We start from the raw sequence: 20,903 nt of genomic DNA on the forward strand, positions 1-20,903 counted from the left end.
ATCCCATGTAATAGATTAAGCCAGTTTTCCCATTTTGTCTCATTTTATTCTCAGTGGAAATATAAACCACCTAGTTACCACGTTCTGAAAAAGAGTGTATTTTAACAGTGTTTCCCCAAGCATAATCTATGAGATGTGATATATGGTAATTGTTTTGTTTTGTTTCAGGAGACAGAAAGTCCTGAGGTCATATAAATTTGAGAAACCCTAGCTTAATAGGTTTATCACAGGATTTCTCAAAGCTTTTTAAAAAGCAACGTGTGCTGTGAATCTGTAATAGGGAAAACACCTATTTGAAAAAGATCTCTTTACTTTGGCTTACCTTTACTTCAGAATTCTCCTTTCTTAACAGGGCTGAATAAAATCTTGCCATAACAATTCCTCACAGAATATATTTTCCAAAAATTAAATCATATTTATTCTTTGCAGCTGTCCATATTCTAAGAGTTGCTGGGAATAATTCTCAGTTAAGATGTAAAATTGGCCTCTGATTTCTAAGGCACAATCCTACATCTTTTAACAAATACAGGAACTAAACATGTGAAATTATTTTATTGGATTTAGTTTCTGTTTGTATTTATTTCTTCACGCTAGCTTTTAGGTATTTGATAAAGGCATTTTTTGTTTACCTCAGATAATTATTTAAAAGTGTATGAATCTGTTTGCTGCAGAAATGTCTTGTGGAAACATGCGAAGGCACAAGGAAATGCATTAATTGATTCAATAATTGTTTACAGAGCCGTGCTCAGCATAGGGCACTAGGCTGATGATGGTAGTAAGACTACTAGGAGGTTGAGGTGTGTTTCAGAAAGAACAAGCATAAGTTAAGGTCCTAGATAGGAAAGAGTTCAATGTCTCAAAAGGAATAAAAACTATTACTGAAAGGGGGAGTGTGGTGGTTCTGTGGCAGAGGGCAGGGGCTGTTAAAGAGAAGTTGTGACTGACGGTACTGCCCGTGTCAATCATTTGTTTAAATCCTACATATTTAGAATTTACCTCGGCCTAGCAATATGCAGTAGATCTTTTTATCTTTAAATCATAAATGACTGGAAACTCCTTGAATATAGAGACAATCTCTTAATCATTTTTAATTCCTCCAATTACTGGCACATCTAAATCACAACCAGTGAGCATTCACGACATTGTCTCAGACATATCCTCAGTCATCTAAGCACCTACTGGTCTTAGTATTAATGTATATCTGTGAGTAGAGGTCATTTACAATTATGAATTCCAATAATTTATGAACAGGTAAGTAGTTACAAACCTGAGGTTCTGCCACTTACTAGCTGGGTACCTGTAGGCTGAAGGGGCGGACCTACGCCGGCCGACCACGCCTCCTCCCCTTGAGTAACAGGACTCCAACCCTTCCCCAGCCAATCGGCCAAGGCCACGACCCTTCCCCAGCCAATCGGCTGAGGCCACAGCCATTACCTCACCAACTGCCCCTAGACCCCAATAAAACCTTTGTGCTTTTGAAACTCGCTCTCTCTCCCTGGTATCTCACCGCTGCGTCGGTACAGGTAGGGGAATGAGCTCGAGCTAGCTCCAATAAAGGCTCTTTTGCTTTTATATCGGACTCGGCTCCCTGGCGGTATTTGGGAATCACGAATTCTGGGCATAACATAGGCAAGTCACATGATTTCTCCAGGATTCAGATTTCTCATCTGTAAAATAATATTTTCCTTATGGAGTTGTGATAAGGATGAAATAAATTAATACATGTAAATACTTATAATAACAGCTTGCATACATTACAGGTATTGGATTAGTATTTATTATTATTAACGATGGTTATGATGATGATGTTAAGAGTCATGTAGCAACTAGGTGATTACTTTTCCTATCCTGGAATAAATTTCTGTGCCTACAAATTGAATATGAAATCAACGGACTAACTTGGAAAATGGGTAAATAGTCAACTAAAATATTCTTGTTGACTTTTACTTTTGAAATGGAATTCATGCAAAAGCGTCAGATCTCTTAAATTGATACTCATGTTTTTTAAAGTAAATATGTATTACAAAAAAATCAGTCATCACTGGACAAAAAAAATGCCTCTAATAATTCAAATACTGCCTAGATAGAGTATTAAGAAGAAAACAAATCTGGTAGTAATTTAAAACCATGATTTATGTCAAAACTGTAAGATTTTTAAAGTGCATCTATTCTAGAGTACTCCATTACCTTGCCTTGGGAAGGACTAAACCTTACTACTGCAGAGACAATATACACAATCTCTTTTAAACTGTAAAGCTATTTTGTACTTCATATATTTCTCCTCTACCCCAGGATATAATCAATAACCTTATAAAATAAGTCAGGATTCTTAATCTTAAACATTCTGACCTGAGTCCCAAGTGCTTTAGTGTGTAGTTTCAAGATAAAATTTAAACATCTATATAGAATCAAATGCTTATTTGGAACTGAAATACTAATTTAAACATAAATATATACAGAATCAATAACCTTTTTTTAGAAGAGTCAGCTGCTCTACTTTCTCAGACAAAACATTGGTTTTATTTATATAAAAGCAACCATATTTATTGGTTCGCATAAATAACGCCTACACAAATCTCTCAAGCCTTTCAATGCCTGCTTTTTATGAAACCTACATTCTGGCTTCAAATACAAAAGGAAGGTCAAGCTGTGAAAGTCACTAGGATTTATGACGTTGTTCCACTACTAGGGCCTCCACAAGAGGGTATTATTGAAGAAGCACTGAAGAGCTCTTAAAGAATCAAAAATCAATCCATTTGCAGCTAACGTTGGCTGTAGGCATTTTTGGAAAAGGGAGTAATTGCACTGGAAAAATCTTATTTTTACTTGTAAGTACATGCCAAATTAAAAATCCTCTGGCAGTTTTAGGAATAACAAATGACAAAGAGATGTGCCTGTAATGAGGGAAATATTTGCAATCACGCTACAGGTGAGGTATTTTATTTTTTATTCACTTACATAATATTCACAATCAAGCTTCATCCTTTCAGTTCAGTTTATTTTCCTGCTTCTTTCCTCAGTGACTGAAAGCATCTCGTGGATTTTGTTGTTAAAAGCAATCACACTTTCTGCAAGACTTGCTTCCTTCTCCACATCTCTTTAATTCCAATTTTCTACATCAGGTCTGATACCATCTGGAACAGAGGATGAATTGAATTCTGCGAACCTTTAAATTAGCTTGGTATTTCTAAAAACTAAGAGGAAAAGTTTTTACATTCTTCAAGGTTGCAAGGTATGTCTTAGCTAGAATTCATAGCATGTCGTATTTCTGGCTTTCTAAATGCTACAATTTGTAACAACTTGTATTTCTGGCTTTCTAAATTAAATTCTAATGTAAGTCATAGATTCAAGTTTTGTTTCCAAGATAGTGACTTATTCTACCTACTCATGTATAAAAGAGATCAAATGTTTTCAGGTCCCATTCATTAGACGTGGGAAGTTTAGTTAAGATATTTTATCATAATGTACCACATTTATTTCTATCACAGAGGAAGATCAAAATCAAAAACAAAGTTTTGCTTTCTGAGCTAGAGTTCAACTTAACCTTGTTTTGCATTAAAACCCTTCTATTTACTGGAACTTGTGGGTGGGGGATATGAAGTAGGAAGGAAATCCTAAGAGATTTCTCAACAGATAGTATCATAGATTGCTTTTCTCTAGATTTGTTAATGTTATAAAATTTAGTAATTGCTATTCCTTGACCACTGTCAATATGATTATTTGTGGTTTTTTGTAGAAAATAGTAATTAGTGTGGGGAAAATAAATATGATTTCCAGATTTTAATATCTTAAATTATTTCCAAGAATGTAATTTAGAAAACTATTCAGAAATTTTGAGTCTCCTAAAGAAAAACTTTCCTCTCAGGATCAAAAACGGTAAAAAGGGACCTTATGTAACTCCTTCACTTATTTCTCCCGCTATGAAATTCACTCTTAAAAATCATTCATTTAAGAATATTTACTGTATACTATGTGCAAAGGGATACCCCATACCATCAAAGCATATAAAATAATCTATGGCCTTATGGAATTTGCACTGTAGTGGGGCATTCAAGTAAGAATGATTCATGGAAAGAGAACCAAAGGGAACCGTCAAATTCATTTCACAGCAGCTCTACAATTTATTAATTAAAATCATAATTATCTTAAAATACCTACTATGTAAAAGGCATATTTTCATTTTGCATATATAGTAAATTACTTAGGTTTAATGCAGCTGAATTTTGAGTGTAGTGTTTGAGGCATAATGAAGACCACACATTATTTAAATGTGGTAGCAGTGGGGCATCTTGGTGGCTCAGTCACTTAAGTGTCGAACTCTTGATTTTGGCTCAGGTCATCTCTCACAGTTCATGAGATTGAGCCTGGTGTCCTACTCTGCCCTGACAGCATGGAGCCTGCTTGGGACTCTCTCTCCTTCTCTGCCCCTTCCCTGCATGCACTTGCAAGCACTCTGTCTCTCTCAAAATAAATAAGTAAACTTAAAAAGAATTAAAAATAAATAATTAAGGGGCGCCTGGGTGGCTCAGTTGGCTAAGTGTCTGACTTCAACTCAGGTCATGATCTCACGGTTCACCAGTTCAGGCCCTGCATCCAGCTCTGTGCTGACAGCTCAGAGCCTGGAGCCTGGGTCAGAATCTGTGTCCCCTCTCTCTCTGCCCCTCCCCCACTTGCTCTCTGTCTCTCTCTCTCTCTGTCTTTCAAAAAAGTGAATTAAACATTAAAAAACAACTTTTTAAAATAAGTAATTGAGTAAGTAAATAAATAAATAAATGTGGTAGCAGTATGCTTCTTAAGAGGTAAGCTTAAGGAAATAAACTATGTTATTCATTAAAATTTTCATGTAAATACTTTTCAAAAATATAATTTATTTTTGAATAATATTGCAAAATTTATTAAAATATTAAGTTTTTTTCCACAGACAAAAATTGTAAAAATATTAAGGAAAATAAAAATTCCTTAAACAAAATTACAAACTCTACAGTTATTGCCAAGATCAGAGCACTGTGCTAAGCTGAATAATGGCCACTTTGAAGAACAACACATCCTAATTTCTAGAATCTGAATATGTCACCTCATAAGGCAAAAGGGACTTTGAAGGTATAATTAAAGATAAAGACATGGAGATGGAGAAATTAGCCTGGATTATCCAAGTGGGCTCAATGTAATCACAAGCTTCCTTATAAGATAAAGAGGGAGGCAGAAGAGTCTGAAAGAGAAATGACAACACAAGCAGAGGCCAAAGTGATAAGCAGCTATATAAGCCAAAGAGTAGCTTATAAAGTTAGAAAAGGCAAAGAATTAGATTCTCTCCAGAACTTCCAGAAAGAATACAGTCCTGCCAACACCTTGATTTTAGCCCCAAAAGACCTATTTTGGACTTCTGACCCACAAAATTGTAAGATAATAAACTTGTGTTGCTTTAGGCCACTGGGTTTGTGCTAATTTGCTACAGCAGCAATAGAAAAATAACAAAGTACCTTTAGAACATTTATTGTGTGCAACTATACATTTTAAATGTATTATGTCATTTAATCATCCTGAAAGCCCTATAAAGTAGATACTGGAGTGACATCACTAAGGTGGTGCCATAGGTCATTCTCCTCACAAGAACAACTAATATTCAAAAACAAGACCCTACTAAGGGAATCCTAGAACACAGAGGTGAGGCTCAAGCACTCTTGCACCACAGAGACCAAGACAGACTGCATTACAAGGGTAAGAGAAGTAGCTACATGTTGGCCACATTACCTCTACCCAGGTCAGTGCAGCACCACATGAAGACATCTCTTGTGAGCCTCCATTTCTTCCAGTGGGAAAAGAGAACCTAGGGGACAACCAGCTTTCCCCAAGTGTTGTGGATTGCTTTGTGGGAGCCTCTACTCTGATCTTGCCCCAGGAGGATTGCAGGGGAATCTGCAGGGCTCAATCCCTGGGACTCTGATTGTGACAGAGAAGGATAGATAGTCCTGTTAACAACCAGCACAGGGATCTTGGCAGCCTGAGTTCATACTGTAGTGCCCAAGTACTAATCCCAACCAGGAGTTCTTCAGAACCAAGTCAGGGGTACACTCTGATCAGGGGATTCAGTGAGGTGTGTATGTGCCTGATTTGGATCCTCAAGAAGTTTTGCTGGCACTAGAGCTTGGTTTGCCCATACACAGGCAAAAACTTGAGTGACATACCGTCTGCTCTGGAGAGGTATGGAGAGGGTCTCTTGGCCATATCACACCAGAAGGGCTGGAGGAACACCTGAAAGATGTATGGAAGGGTGAGCAGAGAGATGGGTGGGTAGAGCTGATTGCCCCCAAAACAAAGACAATACTGAGCACAGAGGTCTTTGTGCTACACACAGATAGGACAGTTAATTCATATGCAAGGCTGAGGTCAGCTCCCAGCCTTTCCCAAAAAGACAGCCTGTTTGGAAAATTGACATTTTCCTGTAGTGGCCCCTCTCCTTCCTGCCCAGATAAGGGAGCTGGAACATAGCCCCATCCACTGTGGCTTCTGGCCACATCTGACCAGAAGGGCTGGTGAGAACTCCTAGTAGCTGTGTGGCCCACCAGTGCTTGAGCCGAGAGAAACATAGGCAGAGCCAATAGTTTTCAGAGCAAAGACAGTGGGCCTGTTTGGCCAGGGAACTTGAGGCATGGGTCAGCATGAGTTAAGACAATAAAGAGCTTTACCAGCTTTAAAGCTCCTTCTCAACTGCACCTAAGCAGGGAAAATAATTCATAGTCCCATTCATTACTGAATACAGCCTTTAACCTACCTGACCAAGGAACCCAATCAGAACACTCAGGAAGCTGTGTATCTTATTCAACAGCTCTGCTGACAGTAACACTTGAACAGAGAGCAAAACCTGTGACTTTCCCCATCCACAGAGCAAAACCAGTGGCCTCATCTGACCAGAGAACTACAGTGAGCAATCTTTCTTGATTTGAGTCCCCAAGCAAAGAGCTGTACAGGCCCTGGGACCGATCCTGCTGCTCTGCAAGGGCAGCTACTTGCTTGCCCTCTGCAAGGGCTGTCTACTACTGAATATACTCAGTCCCAACCATCTAGAAAGCCTGACCAGAGAATCCAGGCAACTGTAGAGGCCATTCTGCAGCCTCACTTGAGAACCAAGCCAGCCTATCCAACTGTTCTCAGCCAGTGGCACACTGGTCACATCCCTGACCTCAGAGCTCAACTAGTTACCTCACCCCTAAATAGACCATAATAGCAGGTCTTACCTCCCAGGAACATTACCAGGCAACACTCCCAGAAACCCAAACTGAGCTAACTTGTGAAGATCTGTCTCTGCCAAAACAAACCTATAAAATCTAGAAATGCACAGATAGCAATGTAAAGACTCAAGGAGCACCAAAAACAAACAAAAAAACAAACCAAAACCAAACCAAACAAAAAAGCAAAACAAAACAAAACAAAAACACAGGTAAACCACTAAAGGAAACTGAGTTCTAATAACTGATCTTAAAGAAATAGAGATCTATGCGCTGTCAGACAAAAAATTCCAAATAATCCTCTTAATGAAGTTTTAGTGCACTACATAACACACAACTAACTGAAATTAGGAAAACAACGCACGAAGAAAACAAGAAGTTCAACAAAGCAACAGAAGCCATCAGAAAAAAATTAAAACCAAAAAGCAGAAATCTTAGACTTGAGAAATACAATAATTGAACCGAAAAATTCAGTAGAAAGTTTCAAAAGCAGACTTGACCATGCAGAAGAAAGAGTCAGTGACCTGGAGAGAGAACAATAGAAATTACCCCATCAGAGAAACAAACAAAAAAACCTAAAAGTTAAGAAAATGTGTGAAGAAGATCTATGAGACATGTAGGACATAATGAAAAGAAACAATTTTCACATAATGAGAATTCCAGAAGGGAAAAAGAAAGACACAGAAAGTATATTTAAAACAATAATGACTAAAAACTCTCAAACATGGGAACAGAAATAACATGGGAACATCCAGATCCATGAGGCCCAAAGGACTCCAAATTAGTAGAACCCAAATAGAGTCACATGAGACACATCATAATTAAATTGTCAAAAGTCAAAGACAAAGAAAGAATTTTAAAAACAACAAGAGAACAGAGAATTTTCATATAAGGGAAATCCCATTATACTATATGTGGATATTTCTCAACAGAAACATTTCAGGCTAGTAGAGAATAGGATGACATATTCAAAATATTGAAAGAAATAAACCCAAGCAAGAATACTACACCTGGTAAAGCTTTCTTTCAGAAATTAAAGAGGGATATAAACTTTCCAGCACAAATAAAAGCTGAGGGAGTTCATTACCACTAGACCTGCCTTATAAGAAATGCTAAAGGCAGTTCTTTAAGTGGAAGTAAAAAGATGCTAATTAACATCATAAAAATATTTTTTAAAAAATAACCTTAAACTCACTGGTAATCTTAAATATATAGTCAAAATTAAATTCTGTAATTTGGTAGTTGTGGCACAAAATGTACTTACAACTCTAGTTTAAAAAATACACAGTAGGGGCCCCTGGGTCAGTCGGTTGAGTGCCCAGCTCTTGATTTCAGCTCAGGTCATGATCCCAAGGTCAGGGGGGATCAGGTCCTGTGTTAGGCTCAGTGCTGAGCATGCAGCCTGCATGGGGCACTCTCTCTCTCTCTCTCTCTCTCACTCACTCTCTCTCTCTCTCTCTCCTCCTCCTCCTCTCTTCTCCTTGCTTTCATGCGTGCACATGCACACACTGTCTCAAATATAAATAAATAAATAAACAAATAGAGTAAAAAAAACCCCATAACTACAACAATCTTGTTATTATTTACACAGTATAAAAATATGTAAATTGTAACAGAAATAGCCTAAAATGTGAGGAGGAGAAGAAGCAAAAGTGTAAAGTTTGGGGATGGTTTTGAAGTTAAGTTGTTATCAGGTTAACATATAGTGCCACAAATTTAATATATTTTATGTAAGCCTCCTGGTAACCAGGAGGGAAAAAACCTATACCAATTACAGCAAAGAACATGATAAAGAACTTATAGCATACTGATACCAAAGACATCTAAACATGAAAAAAGACAGTAGGATAGGAAATAAAAAACAATAAATCTACAAAAACAACTGGAAAACAATTTTTAAAAATTAACAAAATAACAATTACTATTGTCGTTATCTATCAATAAGTACTTTATGTAAATGGGTTAAATTCTCCAATCAAAAGACATAGTAGGCTGAGTGGATTTAAAAACAACAACATGGACTTCAAGCTGTATTACAAAGCTGTAATCATCAAGACAGTATGGTACTGGCACAAGAACAGACACTCAGATCAATGGAACAGAATAGAGAACCCAGAAATGGACCCACAAACATGTGGCCAAATAATCTTTGACAAAGCAGGAAAGAATATCCAATGGAATAAAGACAGTCTCTTTAGCAAGTGGTGCTGGAAAAACTGGACGGTGACATGCAAAAAATGAACCTGAACCACTTTCTTACACCATACAGAAAAATCAGCTCAAAGTGGATCAAAGACCTCAATGTAGGACAGGAAGCCATCAAAATCCTTGAAGAGAAAGCAGGCAAAAACCTCTTTGACCTTGGCCGCAGCAACTTCTTACTCAACATGTCTCCAGAGGCAAGGGAAACAAAAGCAAGGATGAACTATTGGGACCTCATCAAAATAAAAAGCTTCTGCACAGCGAAGGAAACAATCAGCAAAACTAAAAGGCAACCGATGGAATGGGAGAAGATATTTGCAAACAACATATCAGATAAAAGGTTATAATCCAAAATCTATAAAGAACTGATCAAACTCAACACCCAAAAAACAAACAATCCAGTGAAGAAATGGGCAAAAGACATGATTAGACACTTCTCCAAAGAAGACATCCAGATAGCCAACTGACACATGAAAAAATGCTCAACATCACTCATCATCAGGGAAATACAAATCAAAACCACAATGAGATACTACCTCACACGTGTCAGAATGGCTAACATTAACAACTCCAGCAACAACAGATATTGGCAAGGATGTGGAGAAAGAGGATCTCTTTTGCACTGCTAGTGGGAATGCAAACTGGTGCAGCCACTCTGTAAAACAATATGGAGGTTCCTCAAAAAATTAAAAATAGAACTACCCTATGACCCAGTAACTGCACTACTAGGTATTTATCCAAGGGATACAGGTATGCTGTTTCGAAGGGGCACGTGCACCCCGATGTTTATAGCAGTGCTATTGACAATAGCCAAAATATGGAAAGAGCCCAAATGTCCATCAACAGATGAATGGAAAAGAAGATGTGGTATATATATACAATGGAGTATTATTCAGCAATGAAAAAGAATGAAGTCTTGCCATTTGCAGTTACGTGGATGGAACTAGAGGGTATTATGCTAAGCGAAATTAGTCAGCCAGAGAAAGACAAATATCATGTGACTTCACTCATGAGGACTTTAAGATACAAAACAGATGAATACAAGGGAAGGGAAGCAAAAATAATATAGAAACAGGGAGGGGTACAAAAACATAAGAGACTCTTAAATATGGAGAGCAAACAGAGGGTTACTGGAGAGGTTGTGGGAGGGGGATGAGCTAAATGGGTAAGGGGCATTAAGGAACGTACTCCTGAAATCATTGTTGCACTATATGCTAACTAACTTGGATGTAAATTTAAAAAATAAGTTAAATGAAGTTTAAATGAAGTTGGAAATTCAAAAACAACAACAAAAATGAAACAAAGCAAAACTAAACAAAAAAACCCCCAAGATCCGGCAATATGCTATATATAAGAGACTTATTTTAGCTTTAAAAACACACAGGCTGGAGGCACCTGCATGGCTCAGTCAGTTAAGCATCCAATTTTGGCTCAGGTCATGTCACAGTTCATGAGTTCCAGCCCCATGTCAGGCTCTGAGATGACAGCTTGGAGCCTGGAGCCTGCTTTGGATTCTGTTTCTCTGTCTCTCTCTGCCCCTTCCCCACTCATTCTCTCTGTCTCTCTGTCTCTCTCTCTCTCTCTCTCTCTGTCAAAAATAAATAAACATTAAAAAACAATTAAACACACACACACACACACACACACACACACACACACACACACACACTCAATGTTAAGGGATAGAAAAACTCATTCCAAGCAACTGGTAACAACAACAACAACAAAACAGGGTTAGCTATACTTATATCAGACAAAATAGAGTTTAAACTAAATATGGTAAAAAGAAACAAAGAAGGTCATTATATAATGATAAAGGAGTCAATCCACTGAGAAGATATAACAATTATAAAAATGTGTGTACCCAATATTGGAGCACCTAAATATATGAAACAAAACTAACAGACCATTCAAAGGAGAAATAAATGGTAATATAATAACAATTGAGGATTTAAATGCCCTGCTCTCATCTATGGATAGATCATCCAGACAGAGAATTAATAAGGAAACTGAAGATTGGAACACTGTAGACCAAATGGACCTAACAGACATATACAGACATTCTACCCAATAACAGAATACATATTTTTTTCAAGGGCACATGGAATATTTTCTAGGATAGACCATATATTAGGTTACAGAACCAGTCTTAGCAAATCCAAGAAGACTGAAATCATACTAAGTATCATATTTGACTACAATGGCATGAAACTAGAAATTAACAGCAAGAAGAAAAACTGGAAAATTAATGAATATATGGAAATTAAACAACACTCCCCTGAACAACCAATGGATCAAAGAAGAAATTAAAATGGTGATAAAAAAGTTTCTTGAGGCAAATGAAAATGAAAAACCAACATTTCAGAACTTATGGGATGCAGTGAAAGTAGTGCTAAGAGGGAAGTTGATAGAAAAAGATGCCTACAGTAAGAAGTAAAAAGTATACCAAATAAGTCACCTAACTCTATATTTAAGAAACTTGAGAAAGAAAAACCTGAGCCCAAAATTAGCAGAAGAAATGAAATAATAAAGATTAGAATAGAAGTAAATTAAAGAAAAAAAATAGAAAAGATTAACCAAACTAAGAGTTAGTTCTTTGAAAAGAAAAACAAAATTGACAAACCCTTAACTAGACTAACCAAGAAAAAAAAAAAAAAGAGGACCCAAATCAATACACTTACAAATGAGAAATGAAATATTACAACAAATAACACAAAAATATAAAGGATCCTAAGAGGCTACTATTAACAACTATATACCAACAAACTAGACAATCAAAAAGAATGGAAAATTTCTCAGAAATACTTGCTATATACTTATCAAGACTGAATCAGGAAGAAATAGAAAATCTGAATAAACCAATTACTAGTAAAGAGATTGGATTAGTAACCAAAAATCTAAAGAAGAAAAGTTCAGGACCAGATGGCTTCACTGGTGAATTTTACCATTTAATAAGAAATTAGCACCAATCCTCAAAATCCCAAAAAACTGAAGAGAAGGGAACACTCCCAACTCATTTTATGAGGCCAGGATTATATTTATTCCAAAACCAGAAAAGGATACAACTAGAAAACTACAGACCAAGAAATCTGAGGAATATAGATTCAAAATTCTAAAAAAAAAAGTGCTAACAAACCAAATGTGCCCGCACATAAACAGGATCATTCACCATGATCAGGTGGGATTTATCCCTGGGACACAGGATGGTTCACCATATGCAAACCAATCATTGTGATACCTCACACTGACAGAATGAAAGAAAAGAATCATATAAGTGTCACAATAGATACAAAAAAAAACATTTGACAAAATTCAATGTCCATTCATGATAAAAAAAAAAACAAAACTTAACAATTTAGGCATAAAGGGAACATATGTCAACATAATGATGGCCATATATGACAAACCCCTACCAAAAATCATAGTCAATGGTTAAAGGTTGAAAACTTTTTCCTCTAGATTAGGAATAAGACAAGGGTGCCCATTCTTACTACTCATATTCAACATAGTTACCACTAATATTCAACATAGTACTGGAAGTCCTACTTACAGTAATCAGGCATGAAAAAGAAACAGAATGTATCAGAATTGGAAAGGAAGAAGTAAAATTGCCTCTATTTGCAGATGACATGATTTGATATATGGAAAATCCCGAAGACACACCAAAAACCTGTTAGATCTTACCAGTGAATTCAGTGATGTTGCAAGATATGAAATTAACATACAAAATTCAGTAGAATTTCTAAATACTAACAACAAATTTTCTGAAAAAGAAGTAAAGAAACCAATCCTATTACAATAACATCAAAAACAATAAAATACTTAGGAATAAATTTAACCAAGGGAGTGAAAGATCTCTACTCTGAAAACCATAAGACATAATGAAAGAAAATGAAGAAAACACAAATAAGTGGAAAGCTATCCTGTGTTCATGGATTGAAAGTATTAATATTGTTAAAATGTCAATCCTACCAAAAGCCATCTATAGACTCAATGTAATAGCTATCAAGATTCTGATGGCATTTTTTTTTACAGAATTAGAAAAAAACACTTCTAAAATTTATATGGAACCACAAAAGATCCTGAATAGCCAAAGAAATCCCGAGAAAGAATGACAAAGCAGAAGGTATCACACTTCCTGATTTCAAGCTATACTATAAAGCTATAGAAATTTGGGGCACCTGGGTCGCTCAGTGGGTTAAGCGTCCAACTTCGCTAAAGTCGTGATCTCGCAGTTTGTGAGTTCGAGCCCACATCGGGAGCTGTGCTGACAGCTCAGAGCCTGGAGCCTGCTTCAGATTCTGTGTCTCCCTCTCTCTCTGCCCCTCCCCCACTCATGCTCTGTCTCTGTCTCAAAAATAAACACTAAAAAAAAAAAAAAAAGAAAGAAATTAAAGCAGTATAGTAATAGCATAAAAATAGACAAATAGATCAATGGAACACAACCAAGAATCCATAAATAAAACTCAAGCATGGGGGTGCCTGGGTGACTCAGTCAGTTGAACATCAGACTCTTGGTTTTGGCTCAGGTCTTAAATCTCACAGTTCATGGGTTCAAGCCCCACATGGGCTCTGTACTGACAGGGCAGACCCTGCTTGGGATTATTTCTCTCCCTCTCTCTCTGCCCCTCCCCACTCTCTCTCTCAAAATAAATAAATGAACTTTAAAAAATAAATAAATAAGTAAAACTCAAGCATATATGATCAACTAATATTTGATAAGGAAACCAAGAATAACACTACTATTGAATCCATATTCCTCAGATTTCTTGGTCTGTAGCCATGAAAAAATGAGAAAAATCCTACTATTTGCAAAACATGGATAGACCTGGAAGGCATTATGCTATGAGACGTAAGTCAGACAGAGAAAGACAAATACTGTATGATCTTACTTACATGCAGAATCTAAAAACAACAACAACAACAACAACAACAAAAGCACCACACCAAACTCATATGAGTTTCTATGAGATCAGACTTCCAGTTACCAGAGGCAAAGGGTTGGGGGAGGAGGAATTGGAACAAGTTGGTCAAAACGTGCAAACTTTAAGCTATAAGATAAGTATAAGGGATGTGATGTACAACATGATGACTGGTAGCTGACACTCTGTATGATAGAAAGGAAGGTTGTTAAGAGAGTAAATTTTAAGAGCTGTCATCACAAGGAGTATTTTTTTTTTCCTTTTTCTTCTTTCTTTCCTTTGTATTGTACCTACATGGGAAGATGGGTGTTAGCTGAACCTGTTATGGTAATGATTTCACAATATATGTAAATCAAACCATCATGCTGTAGGCTTTAAACTTGTGCAGTGATGTATATCAATTATTTCTCAATAAAATTAGAAAAAAGTAGATACTATAATTATCCCAGTTTCACAGATGAGAGAACTAAGGCTAAATGGTTTAAGCAATTTGCCAAAGATACTGAACTCTTAATCATCACTAGATTTCCTCGTGGCTAAGCAAGATAATACATATACATGAAGGATACCATACTATTAGCCATCTTACTATTGAAGAGTTTTATCAAAGTGCTCATAGTTTCCTTAAATTTTGTTTTAAACCTCTGTGAGAATTTTCTAAGTTTACACTATTATAGTGTTGAACGATTACTTGAATTCATGATAAATGTGGTGACCTTTGTTTATTCTTGATGATTGCATCCCATTTCTAACATTTCCCATTTGTTTCACTTCTGGGAATTTAGTGAGATATCTGCTACTGTCTTCCTCTCCCTCTCAGAATTGTACCAAGACCACGAACCCACACCATATACAAAAGATATTTAAACAACTTCAGGTTAAGGAGTTTGTTTAACTATGGTTACTTGAAGGATAGTAGAGCTGGCATTGTTTAAAAATAACAAGAAACTGGGGCGCCTGGGTGGTGCAGTCGGTTAAGCGTCCGACTTCAGCCAGGTCACGATCTCGCGGTCCGTGAGTTCGAGCCCCGCGTCAGGTTCTGGGCGTCAGGTTCTGGGCTGATGGCTCGGAGCCTGGAGCCTGTTTCCGATCCTGTCTCTCCCTCTCTCTCTGCCCCTCCCCTGTTCATGCTCTGTCTCTCTCTGTCCCAAAAATAAATAAAAAAACATTGAAAAAAAATTTAAAAAAAAATAACAAGAAACTGTTGGAGCAGTTTAATAAAGGTATCAGTTTTATGTCACAGTAGAAACCTTAACTGATTTCTCTGTTGAAAACTCTTTTTCTAGGAATTAAAGATAGAAAACATATTCTCTAGCATATATACTGATAATCCTGTTTAAGCACTAAATATACTTAATCAAACATAATATAAAATACCCACAGAGTTACCTTCTATTTGTCCATACACAAATAAAGTGCCTGTGGATATATTAGAAATTATCTTTTATAAATAATTATCATGCAACATAATTTTAATTATTCCCAACAATAAGCATGTATTTAATTTGTTTTAATGTATCTTCCATTTGGTTGAACAATAAAATGTGCTCCTTATATTTACTTTTTATAGTATATAGTCTATTTAGTACCACCTTCTCTTCAAAGCAAACAAAAACAGAAATATTATGTGATGTGATTTTTCATGTGTCTGTCTTTGTTTCCAAAAGGTTTTTAGAATAACTAAACAACCAAGTTCAGGGAGGTTTTGTTCATGCAAAACTGAAAAAGACATATGATAGGTTTATCCTAAATGTCAGAGATATATTTCCAAGAAGTTAAAGTGAAATATTATACCCTTAAACCTGATATTAAGATATCTGATACTAGATTACATGAAAGTAACACTTATTTTTATATTACTAAAAGGCTAATTTTTCCTGTTATTTATTGCAGAAAGAATAATAAAATGTTTCTCTTACACGGCAGACCGAGAATTGTCAACTAAGATGCAATTGCAATAATTATTACTGATGAGGATGCAAAACACAGAAATAGCATTACTTGCTGACAGATCACAGGGCTAGTGTGGGTTACTAGAAGCAACAAAAATTACATTTCCCCTTGAATAGAAAATAAACTTTCTATGGAAATCTCTGAGAAATGAATGGATTCACTTATTGTAATCTTATTTACACAAAACTATGTTTCCTGAGCTGAATTGCTAAATTTTATAGTTATATCAATACGTATAATTATTTATAAATGTTCTAAAAACTAAATTCTAAATGAATGCATTCTTTTATCCTCAGGAATGTTATGTTACTGATCACATAATTTGAGTGTTTTCTTTCTAAATAATGTGTGTATTTATTCATTAAATTAGTTTTATTGATTGCTTATCACAGACCTAACATTTTTTTCCAGCCTGAGGATAGAAAATTGCCAAAGATGCAGTCACTGTTCCCAAGAAGCCTAGTATGGTTGGGAGATAAAAGCACAACAGAATAACAATAAATAATGCAGGTAGCAGTAAGGTAAATGTAGACATGCAAAACTACTCAGGCCTCATAAAGAGTAGATAAATTATCATATCTAATGTTAGGGATTAACCAAGCAAAGAAGAAGCTGTCAGGAAGATTTCTTGCAGGAGCTGCACCTAAGTTTTAGCTGATAAATTGGCTAGATAAAAGCATTTACGAGAAATGGTGCCAGGAATATTTCAGGTGGAAATACATATAGGAGAAAAGACAAAAAGATAAGAAAGTTCATGGCATGTTGGGTAAACTCCAAGCAGTGTGGAGTGACTTAAGCATAAAATAAAATGCAAGTCACAACAATGGACTTCCAGTTCCAAGATGGAAGTAGAAGTTGGCATTTTGCTTATTGTATTCCTGGAAGTCATCCAAATAGAATGAGGAGAAAGAAAAACAAGATACAATCTCATTTTCAAAGCAAAATCAGGGAACAGCTAAATCCTAGGTGAAACTGGAGAAAAGACTGACAAAAATTAATAGAGAAGAGTTGGGGAGGACATTCAAGAAGAAGCAAAGAGAGGATGCCTTGGTTGTAGATTGCCAAAAGAACCAGAAAAATCCACTTCTCATTGGGAGAGGGCACACTTTGATGTGAAAAACTAAGTTCCTTATTTGCAATGGTGAAAACCAATATTAGACAATGGTTACAATGTTTCTTTGGATCTAGTTTGGGTATGAAAAGCAGAGGTAGGTTATCTGTATGAAAATAAGTTCATATATGAAGATAGGAAGCTGTGGCAGCAGAAGAAAAACACCCAGTGCTCATCCCCAAAAGTGTCCTCCTTAATGCCCCTTGCCCATTTAGCCCACCCTCCCACCCAACACCCCTCCAGCAACCCTCAGTTTGTTCTCTGTATTTAAGAGTCTCTTATGGTTTGTCTCTCTCCCTGTTTCTATATTATTTTTGCTTCCCTTCCTTTATGTCCATCTATTTTGTATCTTTTTCTGACTGCCTTATTTTGCTTAGCATAATACACTGTAGTCCCATCCATATTGTTGCAAATGGCAAGATTTCATGCTTTTGATCCCAGAGTAACATTCCATTGTATGTACAGACCACATCATCTTTATCCAATCATCAGTTGATGGACATTTGGGGTCCTTCCATATTTTGGCCACTGTCAATAATGCTGCTATAAACTTTGGGGTGCATGAGCCCATTTGAAACAACACTCCTGTATCCTTTGGATGAATACCTAGTGGTACAATTACTGGGTTGTAGGGTACTTCTATTTTTAATATTTGAGGAACCTCATGCTGTTTGCCAGAGTGGCTACACCAGTTTGCATTCTCACCAGCAGTGCAAAACTGTTCCTCTTTCTCTGCATCCTCACCGACATCTGTTGTTGTCTGAGTTGTTAATTTTAGCCACTCTGACCAGTGTGAGGTGGTATCTCATTGTGGTTTTTATTTGTGTTTCCCTGATGATGAGTGATGTTGAGCATCTTTTCATATGTCTGTTAGCCATCTGGATGTCCTCTTTGGAAAAGTGTCTTTAAAAAGATGGTTTTGGACTGTGTTGTTGTCATTTTCATTGGCTTCCATGACTTTTTAATTTCCTCTAACTTCCTGGTTAACCTATTCATTCTTTAGTAGGATGTTCTTTAGTCTCCAAGTATTTGTTGCCTTTCCAAAGTTTTTCTTGTGCTTCATTTCAAGTTTCATAGTGTTGTGGTCTGAATATATGCATGGCATGATCTCCATCTTTTTGTACTTGTTGAGGGCTGATTTGTGTCCCAGTGTGTGATATATCCTGGAGAATGTTCCATGTGCACTCAAGAAAAATGTTCATTCTGCTGCTTTAGGATGAAATGTTCTGAATATATCTGTTAACTCCATCCAGTCCAGTGTTTTATTAAAACCATTGCTTCCTTGTTGATTCTCTGCTTAGATTATCTGTCCATTGCTGTAAATAGGGTGTTGAAGTCCCCTACTATTATGGTATTGTTATGAATGACTTACTTTATGTTTGTGGTTAATTGACTTATATATCTGGTTGTTCACGTTGGGTGCATTAAGTATTGCAATTGTTAGATCTTCTTGGTGGATAGATCCCTTAATTATGATATAATGCCCTTCTTCATCTCTTGTTACAGTTTTTATTTTAAAATCTGTTTTGTGTGATATAAGTATGGCTACTGCAGCTTTCTTTTGATGACCATTAGCATGATAGATTGTTCTGCATCCCCTTACTTTCATCTGAGGTGTCTTTAGGTCTAAAATGAGTCTCTTGTAAGCAGCAAATATATGGTCTCATTTTCTTATCCATTCTAATACCCTATGTCTTTTGGTTGGAGTGTTTAGTCCGTTGACATTTAGAGTATTGAAAGGTATGTTTTTAGTGCCATTGTGTTGCCTGTAGAGTTGGTGTTTCTGGTGATGTTCCCTGGTCCTTTCTAGTCTTTTTTTGCTTTTGTTCTTTTTTGGTTTGTATCATCTTTTCTCCACTCATGGATAGCTTAGTGATCATGAACTCCTTTAGTTTTGTTTCTCTGGGAAACTGTTTATCTTTCCTTCTATTTTGAATGACAGTTTTGCCAGATAAAGAATTCTTGGCTGCATATTTGTCTTATTCAGTAAGTTGAATGTATGCTGCTAATCCTTTCTGGCCTGCTAAATTTCTGTGGATAGGTCTGCTGCGACCCTGATCTGTGTTCCCTTATTGGTTAAGGACTTTTTTTCCCTTGCTTATTTCATAATTCTTTCCTTGTCTGTGTATTTTGTGAATTTGACTATGATACACCATGGGGATGGTCAGTTTTTGTTGAATCTGATGGGAGTAGGCTGTGCTTCTTGGATTTTGATGTCTATGTCCTCCCTCAGATTAGGAAAGTTTTCTGCTATAATTAGCTCATCTAAACCTTCTGCCCATGTTTCTCTGTCTTCATCTTCTGGGACTCTTCTTATTCAGATGTTATTCCTCCTTAATAAGTCACTAAGTTCTCTAAGTCTTGTATCTTTAGCCTTTGTTTCCTTCTTTTTTTCTGCTTCATTATTCTTCATAATTTTGCCTTCTATATAGATGATTCGCTGCTCTGCTTTGTCGAGGCTTGCCATTGTGGCATCCATTTGAGACTGCATCTTGGTTATAGCATTTTTAATTTTGTTCTGACTAGATTTAACTTCTTTTATCTCTGCAGAAAGGAATCTATGCTTTTTTTCAATCCCAGCTAGTATTTTTATTATCATGGTTCTAAATTTTAGTTCAGACACTAAATTGCTTATATCTATCTGTCATTTGACGCGTCATTGACCAGTCAAGGACCTGGCTGTCATTTCTTCCTGTTCTTTTTTTGTTATTTTAGAGGAAGAAAAAAAATTAATAAAATTAATTGAGTATGGGGTGTTTTTCTATTTCTTTGTGTCTTATTCAATTTCCTTCATAAGCTTCTATAGTTTTCAGCATACTTATCTTTTATATCTTTGGTTAGGTTTATTCTTAGGTATTTTATGGTTCTTGGTGCAATTGTAAATGGGATCGACTTCTTGATTTCTCTTTCTGTTGCTTCTTTATTGGTGTATAGAAATACAACCAATTTCTGTACATTAATTTTGTATCCTCCAACTTTGCTGAATTCATGTATCAGTTCTAGCAGCTTTTTGGTGGATTCTTTGGGTTTTTTATGTAGAGTATCATGTCATCTGTAAAAAGCGAAAGGTTGACTTCTTTGTCAATTTGGATGCCTTTTATTTCATTATGTTGTCTGATTCCTAAGGCTAGGACTTCCAACACTATGTTAAACAACAGTGGTGAGAGTGGACATCCCTGTCGTGTTCCTGATCTCAAGGGGAAAGCTCTCAGTTTTTCCCCATTGAGGATTATATTAGCTGTGGGCTTTTCATATATGGTTTTTATGATGTTAAGGTATGTTCCTTCTATCTCGACTTTCTGGAGGGTTTTTATTAAGAAATGATGCCGTATTTTGTCAAATGCTTTTTCTGCATCTATTGACAGGATCATGTGGTTCTTATCCTTTCTTCTATTAATGTGATGTATCACATTGATTGATTTGCAAATATTGAACCAGCCCTGCAGCCCAAGAATGAATCTCACTTGATCATGGTGAATGATTCTTTTA

At 36.3% G+C, this 20,903-nt stretch overlaps 1 protein-coding gene and 1 long non-coding RNA gene across 7 annotated transcripts in view; one reads left to right on the forward strand and one right to left on the reverse strand.

The window, feature by feature from the left end:
• Positions 1 to 1,354, reverse strand: part of PKIB (cAMP-dependent protein kinase inhibitor beta) — a 176,672-nt gene extending 175,318 nt beyond the window's left edge. For 3 of the 5 annotated variants that reach the window (XM_027056990.2, XM_053222319.1, XM_053222318.1), the window contains exon 1: positions 1,268 to 1,353. The gene's annotated coding sequence lies outside the window, so the exon portion shown is untranslated. Of the gene's footprint in view, positions 1 to 1,267 lie in introns of all 5 variants that reach the window. The other 2 variants (XM_053222320.1, XM_015068272.3) reach the window with 2 other exon arrangements.
• On the forward strand, positions 1,054 to 16,451 carry LOC106971434 (uncharacterized). 2 transcript variants are annotated; one of them, XR_001429661.3, is made up of 3 exons: positions 1,054 to 1,523; positions 3,021 to 3,232; positions 16,244 to 16,451. It is a non-coding gene; the product is annotated as an uncharacterized LOC106971434 (long non-coding RNA). The 2 variants fall into 2 exon arrangements; XR_008298363.1 differs by lacking the exon at positions 1,054 to 1,523 and adding an exon at positions 2,645 to 2,929.
• The last annotated feature ends 4,452 nt before the right edge of the window (positions 16,452 to 20,903 follow it).

The sequence above is a fragment of the Acinonyx jubatus genome, chromosome B2 (genome assembly GCF_027475565.1).
Source record: "Acinonyx jubatus isolate Ajub_Pintada_27869175 chromosome B2, VMU_Ajub_asm_v1.0, whole genome shotgun sequence".
NCBI classification, from domain to species: Eukaryota; Metazoa; Chordata; class Mammalia; order Carnivora; family Felidae; genus Acinonyx; species Acinonyx jubatus.